We start from the raw sequence: 10,340 nt of genomic DNA, 5'->3' as shown, positions 1-10,340 counted from the left end.
AGTATAATACGACGAGAACGAGAATAATAAGCATACATTGCAAGGATTGCAATTGAGGTGATAGCAATCACAGTGGCGGTCTTTTTTCCAATTAACATACACACGTGCCTCTAAACGCTTTAACTTGAAAGTCCGCGGTGGAAAATCCATTGGAAATTAGTTCTGAAAATAACTGATCATTTACTATTTGATATAAAAAAACGACAGGAGCAAAAAATAAACACATGCGTTGTGCTTTATTTCACTCCGGCCGTTACTGCTGTTGACTGAGCAGTACATGTGATGCAAAAATACACAAGCGCTCTTCGTCAGACGGAATGAATACCGACGCTTATTACCATTGATTCGAGTTCCACCTCGATCACGAATTTGCAGTTACGAATAAAATCGCACCGCTATTTGATGTTGACTGCTCGCTGGAAGGAGTCCTCTGCCTTTGCGCTCTACTTGCCAGAGGGCGGGGCTGAGAATGTAATATTTCCTCTCTCCACAGTGTCTGTGCATATGTGGCAATGTTTGCTCTCTGCGTATGCATTTCGAGCTACCGTCTCATGAGCGACTGATTCGCAGTGGTATTCGCAGTTACTCCTTTTTGAAGGCAAGTAAGCACACAAATAGGCAAAATGTGTGGGTAAATGGGAACGCTTACAATTTTCACCAAACTGAGCTTTTTACAGATAAGGAAATTGTAATGTATAGCATACCAAACAAATTAGATAACCTCCGGTTCGATTGGTTTGCGAATCATCAGAATCCGTCTGCAGTAAAAATAGGTATTACTTCGAAACTATTCAATAAAGAACTTATTTTCATAATTCAATGATTGAAAACAGTAGGATTACCTCGGTCTGCCTCGCGGAGCTCGGAGCCTCATATCCCAAAATTTCTCGATCTGACTTGGGTCTGAAATTGAAATACTATGTATTCCGATTCTTCCTTCAAAATAGTTTGCATGAAAACATGAAACAAAAATCTGGTTCTAGTCACTTAGAATCGCGAATTATTAAATCAATTATGTCTCGGCAAAGTTCAGATAAAATAAAACTCCCACTCCATTTCTGTTATTTCTCGATTAGGCTGAATTGAGGGGCAAATGATGCGGTTATGGACCTCAACCCGATGAAATCCACTCTGTTGTTGCAATACCACTGAAGTACCTTTCGGTTTTAGTGCATGCTTGCCAAATTGAGCCAAAATTGTACAGGCCCTTGCAGTATCTAAATGTAAGAAACGCTTTTCAGTTCCTCAGTTTTCAGGATTTGAGTCCCGTCTGTCCTACTTATAAAATGGACGAAAGTAATACTTACATTGAAGCGGCAAAAGTTCCTCAGGGAACGTTTAGTACCATTCAAGAAGAAGAATGTGCTTTTCGGGCACTCTTGCTTGTATATGTTCGGGTCCATGGTCCTGTTTGTAACAAAGACCTTAAAGCTTCATTCGCAGCACCAAATTTCTTGCAAGATCTGAAAGTATCTAGCAAATTTGTCAACGAAAGCGAATTTCAAATTCCTTGAGACACCTTACACATTCAAAAACATATTCACGTACGTTTCGATGTCCCTGCTTAGTTGACTTTTATTGTACATTCAATTCTTATGCTTATCAAGCTATCCTCCACATCCAATATTTGTTGACTTGCAGAACGTGAATCGGATTTGTTTCTCCCGATGTCTTCCTACATGGCGCATGAAGTTGTTCGGCCCAGTTTACGTTAATTGCTGCCTACAAATTTGGGATTCGTACTTGCTTAGTTGCTTTCAGCAGTCACCTCTATCACCTCCATTCTACTCGAACGTGGTCTACATTCCGCCAATTGCATGATATTCGAGTTCAACGAACTGTGCTCGTCTCCGTCGGGTTGTCATCTCGATTGATTAGGGGAACCGTTGAAATAGAGCTAGCATTGTTCACGTCTCATGCCCGTAACGAACAACTTATCAGCATCTTCTCGATCGGACGCAGCTGCGGGACGTTGGGCGGGTTCACCGACTCAGCCGATACTCATCGATACTCAGCCGCTCCATCTCCTGATTTCTTGATGAACGACGCAATTTTACGCAGGCACTTCGTACTATAAATTTGCTCGTTCACGGCTAGTCCGGAGCTAAAGAAGAGCGGCTTTAACATCTCGCTTCTCAGCCACAGCAGCACCCTCTTGGGGAACTTGATGTGTGAAATGAACTTCACTTCGGAGCTCACTTCCTTCGTGGGGAAAGTAAAATACGAATTGCCCTGCCAGTCGTTGCTATCCTGGGTGAGATAGGTCCCGTCGTCCATCACCACCGCCAATTCGTGATTCGCCTGGAAAATCGACTTGACCATCTTATTCAGTCATTGCCTGCAGCTCCGGGACCAGTGAAGGAGACTTCCGCTTCCTGACATGTATGTGCATGTTCCCCAGGTACTTTGTCACTGTTTGGCCGGTTGCACCGACCTCCCGTCCAAGCACACGCAGCGATGTAGCAACTTTTCCCTCAATCTTCCTCTTCAGCATCTTTTGGAGCTTCTTGTCGCTCGGGGTCGTCGACCGTACGGAACCGGGCTTTTTTTCGATTCTCTGATTGTTTTCCAATAGTGCTAAGAAGTTGTAGATGGCGGAACGGGCGTATCCAGCGTCCACAAAGTGCCGCACGATGACCGTTTTCGACGCGGCGGGGTATCGTACTTCGAACGCGCGCACTTCACTGTTTTCGCCCTCGCGGTTGGAGTTCGACTGATAGGGCTGTCATTTTTTCCCTGCTGACTCAAAGGTTACTATGATTGATGCTGCATGGGTAGTTTCGTCAGTGCGTGTGAAGATAAACCCATGAAAAATCGCCTTTTTTTGTCCATTTTTTTTAATGCAAACGTTAGTTGCCGTTTTCTTCGAATGAAAGAGGAATAACTATATTTCACAGGACAGACGAAAAACTTGCACAAAATCAGAATATGACAGCAAAAAGCAAAAATCAAAATCACTATTGTGTCCCAACGGTTTGTTTACCATATGTCTAAGCTTGGTTCATGACGTTTTAGGTATAAGGGATTTGAAAACAGCCCTTACTGCAGAAGCTATCTATTGATAGACATCGGGAATGCTCGGCGCATAAAACTGTTTCTTATAAACATTTTCTTAGAATCTTGAAAGAAATGAGCAACAATATTTGATTTTACGAACTCAGATTTGGAGGGAGTGACCGATGCCCTTCAGATCGCCATAATTGATTTATTTATTGCATTTTCGATCATGAATAACGGATGAAGATTCACAATACTTGCTCCACTGCAGCAGCAGCAACATCAGCAACAGGAGCTTTTTCCGGGGTGTACCACCTCATCCTCCCAAAATCTCTCCCTGGGGTTCACCATGAATATGCACAGGGTGTTTTCTGGCTGAATTAAATATACAGAAGCGATCGCATACAGCTCATGTGCACCCTGTATGTAGTATGTTACAATCCCCAGCGAAAGGGGCTTGCCTTAAAACAGTGCATAGAGATGCATCTCGCAAAGTAATTCAAGTGTGTCTTAAGAGCTTTCCTGACCCACCCTTCGAGCGGCATCCTGATATTCCCACATCTAGGAGAAAAATAAAGGAATCGCTCTGGGAGTTTGGTGGTGTTCTCCTGAGAAAGTACTCTCAAGCTTGACACTGTTTTGCTTTCCTTCCCCCGAAAAAGGGGGACCGACTCTAGGCGAATTGCGGGCTTCGCGTTGCGATAAAGAAGCAAGAATGGAGGGAAAGAATTACGGCAAAGACGATGTGGAACACCATCAATAAACGTCTTCTTCGAAGAGGAAGCTCTGGAACTCCATCAGCCACCACAACCACCACATCCACACCGTCGCCCTTCCCCTCGGTTCGCAAAGTTAAACAATGCCAGCAGGGATTAATAATGCAACTAGTACAACAATCGATAAGTGTGTGAAAGCATAATTCCTTTGTGGAATGGAGCACAAGATTGCCAACCCCGGAACCGTCTAGTAAAACAAAGGCAGTTACCGCCAGTTGCATAACCGAAAGGTTTTAAAGCGAAAAATTTGGCATATTTCCAGTGCCCATTCACGAGATTTCCTGCTGGTTTCAGAGGTTGAAAGCAATCCAGCCCTGTGCACGTAGGGCTGTTAATCTGCGAGTAACGGATTGTATTATTCTAATATCGTGTTTATTGAAAAAGTGTTAAACTTTCACGTACATTGGACATTCACCCACAGATGGCGCGCTAAAATTCGTCTATATAACAGTCACTTTTTCCATGAGAGGGGGTAATTCTAAATAAATACGGCTCGTGGGATAATATGAGAATTCTTCAAACGTTGGTACACAGATGTCTTTGAACATGCTTGAATCTTGAAAAAAAAACAAGGATGGAATCTTTTCCGGGCGACAATTAAAAAATTGTCGTCCTTACTTATCTTTTGTCAACCTATATGCGCCACATTGAGAATAAGCAATATCTTTGGTAATCAAAATTAAACACAGTGCACACTCACATACTTATGCGAAATACAACATTATTGTAGGAAAAATGATGACGGACAAACCTTACGATTAAATCACGCATAGGGTCAGTAAAATTGCAAAAATAGATATAATCGGGCTCCAGAGTGCATGTATATTTGTGGAATTGGAATCCATCACAAGTTCTGAAAGTTTAGTTCACTCGAAACATCTTCTAAGTCCTCTACGAATTAGAAAAAAAAGAAAGAGAGAAAGCTGAGGAAAAGAACACAATTAAATACACACTTAGACCGTCGAGTTTACAACATACAACGATTTCTAGTAAAAACCAAGAAACAATTAAAAAGCAATTCAAGCAATGATGGTAAATGAAAAAAAATATTTACATTATAAGCACCATAGTCATAGACAAACGCAAAATGTGAACAAAGAAGATAACCATTCACTATGATTAGCGTTAGTTAGCTTTTTAAGGAGAGGGTAACATTCTAACCCGCTGCAAGAAGAAAGAAAGAAAAATGAGAAACCATTCGAGTGATAACCCTTACCTATAGAAATATTATTAAAGAAAGAAAAGCAGGCAATTATAAAATACTTTGAAGCCATTACAGCGAACTCAAGATTGAATCGTTGTATGTAAAGTTGCTGAAAGAAACAGAGAGCAACTTTTAGCCAGATATTGTTTCATAATACATGATGCTAGTAGGAACATTACATAACATGAAAAAACACACTGTTTTTTTTCGATTACACAGATACAAAATCCCTAAAAAAACTCGCTTGATTTTGTTATTGATTCAGCGGCGAATGGTTTTCTTCAGAAATTTGCTTATGAAGCAAAGACTCTATTCACTGGAATCCCACCCCATGGGATCTTTGAAATAACAAAATGGCGCTAATGATAAGAACAACAAATAGTTGGATGAACGCTCTAGTCCATCTTAATTCTAATTACTCAATTGCAAGGCTTTGGTACAATTATAAAATTGTAGCATCCACACGTACCAGAAACAGCCAGAAACGCGTTGGCGTCAAATTAACAGCAAAAAAAAAACAATGAAAGCAAATTATAATCAAATTAATTCAACAGACCAAAAGTAGGGCGAAATCGATGAAACAAACAACAACAACAAAATCCACAATGAATTGCACGGTAGGGCGAGTATTACACTCTCTCGTACGGGAGGGAAACAATATTTACAGCCATTGGAGTAGTTTTTAGGGAGTGGTTCAAGAATGTGGAGGAAAAACGGTTGATTCCAAAATGAAAATAAATGCAACAAAATAAAGGATATATATTATGGAATAGGCCTTTTTGATAATTTTTCAATATATTTACATTTACAGTGAAACAAAAAAAAGAATAGCAACCATTTATTATGTAGGTTTTGGCTGGTATTGAAGTAATTGAGGTAATTAGTAATCGAAAACGTAAGAAACGAAAATTTATTGCAAGTAAATAAAAAAAAGCTTTTTAATGGCGAACCCCAAATGAAAAAAAAAACAAGTAGACAACATAACAACCTTGAACCCAAGCAATACAAGGCAACGACTTGGTAGCCCAGAACAGTACTTGTACACAATATATATATATATATATATGAAACATGCAAGCAATTTGAAACCATTATATCCTAACAAAGAGAACACGCTCCAAAAGAACCCCGAAAACTGAAATGATTTAATCCTAAGAAAATATTTGTTTATATATTTATTTGTAACCTGTAACGATATAGGAACGGTAGCGAATGTCAATGCTATATAAATATATATATATATGAAAAATATACACTGATGATATTGTAAAGCAGTAATGGTTATATTATATTTACCTAAATAACACGATAAAGTAGAAACTAGAATCGTAGAGCAACTGACGGAGGAGCAGAAACAGTAAAGAAAAATCTTAGTGATTAAAGCCTCGAAAGCAATAAAAGCATATTTTTAGAAGTCAACTAGTGGTGTCGTTTTCAATTATTCGTGGATGAACAGAAAGAAAGTCCGATCATATCGCTGCTAGTTTTATTTGAATGTATGAATGTATAAACATTGACTGTTTCCCTTCGATTTGTTGTTGGATTTCGTCCCGTAAAGAAAAATATCTAGCACGAAATGCAGGTAAGCAATGTCAGGATAGTGTCAAAAATTGTGTCGGACGGACACAGAATGTTGTCTCTTTTCAAAGATTTCGTACGGATGACCGAATGTATGCTGACAGCACTACAGGTGACCGGTGGCATATTGTTCCCACCATACGCCTTTATGGAGCGGAAGACGGATTTCCAGCATGCATACAAAATGCTGGAATTGTTAAAATCGTTATTTTTCTTCTGCAAGTTTAAAAGTTAATAGTGTAGCCTAAGAATAATTACGAGAAAGCGGATCGAGACGACCGCATTTAGCTAAATTAGTAGCGGATCGAGAAGACCGCGCTTGGTCATATCAGAAGCGGATCGAGATGACCGCGTTTGGTCAAATTAATAGCAGATTAGATTCAATTGATAGCGGATCGAGACGACCACTCCTGGCGAATCGAGAAGACCGCACTTGGCGAAATTAGTAGCGGATCGAGACGACCACGTTTGGTCATCTCGATCCGCTACTTTGGTTTGGAAATTGGTAGCGGATCGAGACGACCGTGATTGCGTTGAATGGTAACGGATCGAGACGACCGTGTTTGTTTTAGTTAGTAGTGGCGCGAGACGACCACGTTTTATACGCGTTAATTTTGTTGAAGGCGGTTAAGAACGACCGCGCTCGTTGGAATTACTTTTCAATTACATCCGAAACGCAGTCAGTACATAATTCACTTTTCCTATTAGAAACAGTTTTCCTAAAGCAATAGCGTTTCCTCAAGCCAAAAATATCTTCAGAAGTAAAATATATAAGTGCTCCCGAGTACCAAAGCGACTTGGAAGATTCCGACGGAAGCTTCTCTGAAGAACCGGACTACGAAGAACCGAATGACGTGGGCACAATTCGGGCAATGGAAATAACGCGGACACCGTAGATAAACAAAGAAAAACTGAGGACCCTGTGTGTCCCTGAGCGTCTGTGGGATAATCGGAGACCGCCCGAATATCCCACGGTAACTGACTGCTGATAAGGTGGCGGAAGATGTGCCGAGTGCCCAGCCCACTGACGATGTCCGTGTTGCCAGAGCTGGGCATGCCACACATTTCTCTCTTTTCCGAAAAAAGGAAATGAATAAAAAGAAGACGAAAAAACAGAAAGTGGGTTATATCTATGGTATAACCGCAATGGTGACGTAGGACTATCGTTGATTCAGTGATCCTTTGTTTGAAGTTGAATCTGAATCCATTCTGAATGAATGAATAAATGAATATTTGGGGGACTTCGAAAACGAGAGCGTTACGTTGGAGGTACAAGGTTTTATGCATCCAATATTGGATACGAAAATATCCTACTGATGGGGAAGAATAATCTTCAGAAGCTATCCTGTTAATTGCGATTGATTGAAAAATCACAAAACCAAATGTATTTGGTCACAGTGTAACATGGATAGAAAACATTCAATTAAACTCTTTCACATGAATATATTTGGAAAATTCCCAAAGGAACTGGCAGATTATTTTCCAGCAATGATTAGATCTTTCCGGAACTTTCTCGATGCTGAATGGCATCCTAACGGAAAGAGTTCTGCGCGTGTATGTGTCGATCCTTCGCCGTCCACCTCCTCCAGCACGTTAGGCAACGATGTTGTCTTGTCGATGTCCTCACGAAAAATGAATGTGTCTCACCACCAGAATATCGCTTAAGTATGCTTTTTGTGTGTGATTGAATCGAGAGAAGGTGTGGTTTACGATGGCAATTTGGAAGGCAAACTAGAGGGAAATGAACTCTCTGAGCTCGGAACTTTCGGCGACTGAGCAATAATCGATTGCGGGCGCATACAATATTGGATACGGAAATATCCTACTGATGGGGAAGAATAATCTTCAGAAGCTATCCTGTTAATTGCGATTGATTGAAAAATCACAAAACCAAATGTATTTGGTCACAGTGTAACATGGATAGGAAACATTCAATTAAACTCTTTCACATGAATATATTTTGAAAATTCCCAAAGGAACTGGCAGATTATTTTCAGTAACGATTAGATATTTCCACATTTTCCTCGATACTGGAAGCCCACCAGTGGTTAATGCCAACTCGATAACCACCTGTTAATAGCACTTGATTGAAACATATTTGGTCACAGTGTTACATGGATAGAAAACATTCAATTAAACTCTTTCACATGAATATATTTTGAAAATTCCCAGAGGAACTGGCAGATTATTTTCAGTAACGATTAGTTATTTCCACATTTTCCTCGATACTGGAAGCCCACCAGTGGTTAATACCAACTCGATAACCACCTGTTAATAGCACTTGATTGAAATATATTTGGTCACAGTGTTACATGGATACAAAACATTCAATTAAACTCTTTCACATGAATATATTTTGAAAATTCCCAAAGGAACTGGCAGATTATTTTAAGTAACGATTAGATATTTCCACATTTTCCTCGATACTGGAAGCCCACCAGTGGTTAATGCCAACTCGATAACCACCTGTTAATAGCACTTGATTGAAACATATTTGGTCACAGTGTTACATGGATAGAAAACATTCAATTAAACTCTTTCACATGAATATATTTTGAAAATTCCCAAAGGAACTGGCAGATTATTTTCCAGCAATGATTAGATCTTTCCGGAACTTTCTCGATGCTGAATGGCATCCTAACGGAAAGAGTTCTGCGCGTGTATGTGTCGATCCTTCGCCGTCCACCTCCTCCAGCACGTTAGGCAACGATGTTGTCTTGTCGATGTCCTCACGAAAAATGAATGTGTCTCACCACCAGAATATCGCTTAAGTATGCTTTTTGTGTGTGATTGAATCGAGAGAAGGTGTGGTTTACGATGGCAATTTGGAAGGCAAACTAGAGGGGAATGAACTCTCTGAGCTCGGAACTTTCGGCGACTGAGCAATAATCGATTGCGGGCGCATACAATATTGGATACGGAAATATCCTACTGATGGGGAAGAATAATCTTATGAAGCTATCCTGTTAATTGCGATTGATTGAAAAACCACAAAACCAAATGTATTTGGTCACAGTGTTACATGGATAGAAAACATTCAATTATACTCTTTCACATGAATATATTTTGAAAATTCCCAAAGGAACTGGCAGATTATTTTCAGTAACGATTAGATATTTCCACATTTTCCTCGATACTGGAAGCCCACCAGTGGTTAATGCCAACTCGATAACCACCTGTTAATAGCCGCACGTGTATGTGTGTGTAGCGATGTCTTCCCAGGGAACCGTTTGTGGCATCACTCTCCTCCTGATAGATTCCCTTCTGACCTAGGGTGCACAAACAGGCTCTTGGTGACACCGTTCATCCGCGCTTTCATGATAAATAAAGAGCTTCACCGCAACAGCGACAACATGCTCCAATCGCTGTTCAATTAGAACTGAGTGGATTTCCGAGCGCCGCTCGCTTATATACCGATTGGTGATTTCAATAGCCTGTTTTGAAAGCAATTTTAAGACTATTGGATCAAAAAGTAACAAGTATATAACGCGTAGACATTTTATTATTCGAATGAAGTGTTTATCATACCATTTCGTTCAGTTGTTTAGGAGCTATTAACGCTCAAAATCTCGGTCTCCGGAGTAACGCTTTCGTTTTCGAAACTTTGATTTTACACCCCGGTATAGAAATGAAAGACGTAGTCCTACGTCAAAAAAAAATTATAGAAGGTTGTGTCCAAGACACGACCACTTTGTTGGCGTAGAACTACGCTGTTATTTTGTTCAGGTCGCTTTTTAATAACTTCGGATATCATTTTACATACACACACTTATCTCCGCTTTGCG

Source organism: Toxorhynchites rutilus, chromosome 2, assembly GCF_029784135.1.
Source record: "Toxorhynchites rutilus septentrionalis strain SRP chromosome 2, ASM2978413v1, whole genome shotgun sequence".
In the NCBI taxonomy this organism is placed as follows: Eukaryota; Metazoa; Arthropoda; class Insecta; order Diptera; family Culicidae; genus Toxorhynchites; species Toxorhynchites rutilus.
The sequence above is the reverse complement of the archived record's forward strand: the minus strand, read 5'-3'. Positions refer to the sequence as shown.